At 40.4% G+C, this 5,149-nt stretch overlaps 1 protein-coding gene across 1 annotated transcript in view; it reads right to left on the reverse strand.

The window, feature by feature from the left end:
- Positions 1 to 583: 583 nt before the first annotated feature.
- Positions 584 to 5,149, reverse strand: part of b4galt5 (beta-1,4-galactosyltransferase 5) — a 46,021-nt gene continuing 41,455 nt past the window's right edge. Inside the window, exon 9 of the mRNA XM_088291206.1 lies at positions 584 to 5,149. This exon is cut by the window's right edge and continues 258 nt beyond it. The gene's annotated coding sequence lies outside the window, so the exon portion shown is untranslated.

A 5,149-nucleotide genomic window follows, 5' to 3' on the forward strand; every position in this document is an offset into this window, starting at 1 on the left:
GCTTAGCAGTTTTGTGGTTTGTCTGGGTATTGGTTCTTCTTTGCCTTTCCTGCAGTTGGTTGTAGGAAGTCGGGTTGGTGACAGTTTTTATTATTTATATATTTTTATTATTTGTGTTTATATCTATATCTATATCTATATCGAGAGAGAGAGAGAGAGAGAGAGAGAGAGAGAGAGAGTGAGACATTTGCTTAAACGGTGGCCCACAAGTCTCAGTAGCAGAGATGAAAAAAACCTGTGCTTTCTCTCTGTTTGTTGCGCCTCAGGATTTTAGTTTTCAGTCACCTTCAGGGAAATCATATTAGATTTCGAACAAGGTTATTTCAGAGAAACAACCAAACTGATGTCGATTTTGTCACTTGCTAAGATTACAATTGAACCGCGTTATTGATCTGGCCTGTGATTTGTTAATGCAGCGATATAAACTCATCAGTGGCCATCCAGCGTGTGAGCTCATGTTTGCAGTGTACTGTAATCGAAATATTAAATGGGAATATTTAAAAATGGAGCCGCCAAACAGACTGGATTGGTTTGGCCTTTGCCAGCAAATGACGAGTGGTGCGCAATATAAAGACAGAGCCACTACATTTTTACAAGTTTTTTATTGGTGTACTTCGACAATAACAATGATGGTATAAAAGAAAATCCCCATCATACAAATTTCAATAATCAAAAGATAAATATGCCAATACACAAACAGATCCACGTAAGGCTGACATCAAGTTTTGACAAGTGGCTTAGTGTGACTCTTTACAATCAGGGACAATGTCATGTCACTAATTCATTCGTTCCTAATTTAGAGAAGTCTGTTTCTTGACATATTGGTTCAAATCCATAGAAACTAAACCAGTGGAGATTTTGGAGCAGATTGTGTCGCTGGTTTGGGTGCCAGTATTTTTGTTGGATTTAAAGCACATGGTGTTTTTGGCAGATGCCGAGCTGCCTTATAGTGCAGCCCACTCATCAACACTCCAACTGCTGTCACCCTTGGAGACGTCACGAGCAGAAAAAAATACGAAGGCAGGTGCACACTTCTGCCAGGACACATCTCATCTATACCAGCATCATAAGTAGGGTGGGCAACTTGAATGCAGAACGCATCGGCAAATGTAAAACAAATCAAAATTTGGGGGAGCGAGGATACTGAAATGTTTTGTGTTTAAAAAAATGCTGTGCTGGGAAGTAGTGATGTAAAAACATTGATGTCGTTGCTATGTAAGCTTCACTTAAATGGCACCCGTACCAGCCAAACGCACTCAAAATCCTTTTCTTTATGCTACCATCTGTAGTAAATTTAAGACCTTATAGATTTTCTAAAACACTACACACAACAATATTTACAATGATCTATAACTTGATATGCACTTATTGAAATTTAAATATTTTTGCTTGTAAAAAAAAAAATACAAAAAAAAAATACAAAAATGAAAATCAAAATGCTGAGTGAAAAACACTGCAATAAATTAAGAAGCTTTTAAGGCTGCCAGTTTTGTCAGATGCCCAAGTATGGTTCCTTCATTTAAACCAGCATAGAATGGATCAGAACAGGTGAGGTTTTGGTACCATGAGCAACAGGCTCTGTCATTGTCTGGCCTGAGACCATTTACACACTATATATATATATATATATATATATATATATATATATATATATATGAAAGAGGTACATGAGTGGCCAGCATGCTCCTATCACCAACTGAAAACAATCAATTTCCTGTTTTGGACAAAAGCATAAGAGTGAAGACTGATTTAGTCTTACAAGCCAGTCAGTCTAGCTGTCATGGGGGGAAAACAGTTTGAATTCATCAGCAGGTGGACAAAGCAGCTTGTTCGACATTGTTGAAGATGAAGCCCAATACTGACTGTATGACCAATCTGGTCATTTCATCTAGCACGTACCCTTCATGTCAAATCCTCATGTAAATCCTAAACCGTTTGGCTCTTTTGATGTGTCCATTGAGCTTTTAATTTAAAGCAATGATGAAGCAAAACATATACAGTGTTTTATTTAATTGTCAAGACAAAAGAACCTGCTGAGTTGCTCACTATCAGGCTCTTATAAATCATTATCAGTGCAGGAAAAGAAAACTACAAAACCTCAACTCTAGAAGGAGTGCAGTTCCACCTCCGGAGGGTTTCGCCATTTCACTCAAACACACATGGAGAAGCCATTTAATCCTTTACGCAAATGCTGTGACTATCCTCGACTACCACTGAGCACCTCTTTAGCGTTAGGTTCGGAGGTAAATACGCGCTTTGATGCTGAACCAGTATCAGAAGCATTTATTTTTTTAATGCGCTTTCATTAAATTTCCTAAGTTGTGTACAAAGGGTTTCCACAATGCAAGCTTTCACAAACAAATCAGAGCAATACGCCTCCCAGTCCTCTCTCAACATTCAGGCAACATCGGCAGTTCACATCCCGTCAAAAGTCAGGCCTTCAAAATAAAAGCACTCAGTATAGTAAGACTCTCATCACACTTTCTTGGGCCACATTGTGGCTTATTTAAGAGTTGCGCTCGAAAAACAAGCACAAAATAGTTTGAGTGAGGCTGTGAAATAAGCCACCAAATGGCCAAATAAAGTGTGGTGAAACAAACATCTTACACTGTCAAGATCCAACTTGCCCCAACTTGTCCGAGTGATGCCGAGCAGACAGGGAGGTTTTTTTATTGCCTTGGGTTGTTAATAAAAGCTTGCTTTGCGGAATTCCATCAGTGAATTTTCAAACACAGTTTTTAAACACAATACAACAAAATGTGTATGACAGCCATTTGATAAGGGTGAGAATCACCCAAATTCAAGAAAGGACACCCATTTTTTCTTTGTACTGGAATAGTTTACACTGGAAATATAAATGTCCTATTTCCTATGGGAAATATTGCCTTTGGTTTCAATACGACTCAGTTTTAGTCAGACCTTCTGGAATGGTATCACGAAAAGCCAGATTTCACCGAACTGTCAAATTATTTTTTTCCTATCATTTGTAGATGAAGCTAGATAAGTAGATGTAAAACATTTGGGATTAGTTAAGAGGAATGATACCGGTACCGGTAGCCACATGTCCTTTGAATTGTTTCGAACAAGAGCAATGGAAACTTCTGAGAAAGGACCTCTAAAGGCAGGCCAGCGTCATTCTCACTCCGTTTACAGGGAGGTGCTCAATGAGAGAATTGGACAGCTCACAATTAATTGGCTTTCTTGCTCTTCCTGTGGTTGTCACACAAAATGGCATCCTCAGACGTGTCTGCTGAGCAGTTTAACACACCATCCTAAACGGGTCCCGGTCTATTTCATCAGACCTCACGTCTGAGTGAAATAAAGCTGCTCCCAGGTTTTAAACACAGGATCCGAACCTCACAACCCCCACGCAAATACACGACTACAAGATTCAGTGCGTCTAACACAGCCTGTCATACATCATGTCATCATCAGTACATCAACCGCCTGAAATGATAAACACCAAAACAATTACAGAAACTAATCCTTATGAGATCAAATAAATAAAAAGAGGTCCAGCCTCACTGTGGGAACAACAGTAAATCACCCCCCATTACCCTCAAAAAACAAAAACAAAACCAAAAAAACATCTTTGATGCATACAAGGCGATATGAGTGAAATGGAGTTGCTTCGTGACGAGAGGATAGCCAATGAGAGCATATCTGTATTTTTTTATTTTTTTTTTAAGTTATGGACCCATATATGTAGGTTGAGACGGTCAATTTGGAGCACACTTAAATCAAAGAAGGGCAATTATTTGACTGCTGTGTACTAGCACGACGTGAGCCGATGTCGATGCGCGATATTCGACTCGCACGGCACTCGACAAAACAACCTGACGGGGTTGGCAATCCACGGTAAGGAAGCTGATGCCTTAACTATTCAGATCTGCGAGAAATAAGTTTTTAGTGTTAAAATAAAACGACTGAAGGCAGGCATCAATTCAGTGCTAAAGAGATTTACAGTGCGGGGCGGGTGGCACACTGCAATCTAACAAATAAATCAAAAGCTCCTGTAAACACCATCTGGACAGTGACAGCAATCAAGTATGTCTACCTCCAGTTAGCTCATGTGAAAACGAGGCGATCACACATTACACACACAAAGAAAATAGGGTCTGTGATTATGCACGGAAAACAAAGTGGGGTCTGAACTCAGTCCTGTCACTCTCACTCTGATGACACGGCAACTTGATCCATACAAGCCATTTGCATAGGCTGTCCCTCACTCGCAAACTCCCAGACAAGCACACAGCCGTGCAGAGGTTCCGAGAAGACGCCGCTCTTCATCGGGTGGCGTGTTGACTTAGGTGTGACAAAGGTGTGTCGAACGCAACCTTTGCATACGCAGTCTTTCCGCCTCGGGAGTCCAACGCGAGTATGTGCTAGCACCTGCGCTATTGCATCGGTATCGTGAGGCAGTCGGGTCGAAATTCATCTCTGTGATATTACAGCTTATTGCTAACAGGACGAGCAATGCTCTCCCACTCACAGCCACTCGCCGGCAGCCATATAAACCCAAAGCAACGACGCAAAAACAAATATCACAGTCTTCAAATGGTACGTTCACAGGGTAAAATATAGTTGTAAGAAATTAGCAAGGTATTAATATACTCTAAATTTAGCGTAAACTATCTCACATATAGATGATTGAAAACTCTTCATAGTTCTTCTCATTTGTAGATTTTGGCATACCTTTTGCAGAACCAGCTGCAAGCGCCCACGTGTGTGTCGTGTGTGTGTGTACATGCAAATGTTTTCACAGGACTACTGCATTCATGTAAGAAGTAAGAAGTGCAAAAGCAAAATAATAGACCACGTCATCACCTTAGAAGTCAAACTGCTGCGCACGTGCAAGAGTGGCAAGTGTGTCTCACGGCCTATTTTATAGAACTAATGTAAACTGAAGTGCGGGGATGAGTTAATCGCAGACTCAATGAAGGAAATTAATGACTTGATGGGTGTTGAAGGCCAAAATGGTGCAAAAGGCATGTGGACACTGAAGACTAGGTAATCCCAGATGAGTGAAGTGGTGGACTGTGGCACAAACAAGTGCAGCATTTATCCCTATTTTCTTGTATGATTTAGCCAACACACGTATTTTGAGTCTGTTTTTTTTTCCTTTTTTGCATACCCACAAAAGAAAGAA

The sequence above is a fragment of the Idiotropiscis lumnitzeri genome, chromosome 3 (genome assembly GCF_059441095.1).
Source record: "Idiotropiscis lumnitzeri isolate Australia: NSW breed Sydney's pygmy pipehorse chromosome 3, RoL_Ilum_1.0, whole genome shotgun sequence".
Classification (NCBI taxonomy): Eukaryota; Metazoa; Chordata; class Actinopteri; order Syngnathiformes; family Syngnathidae; genus Idiotropiscis; species Idiotropiscis lumnitzeri.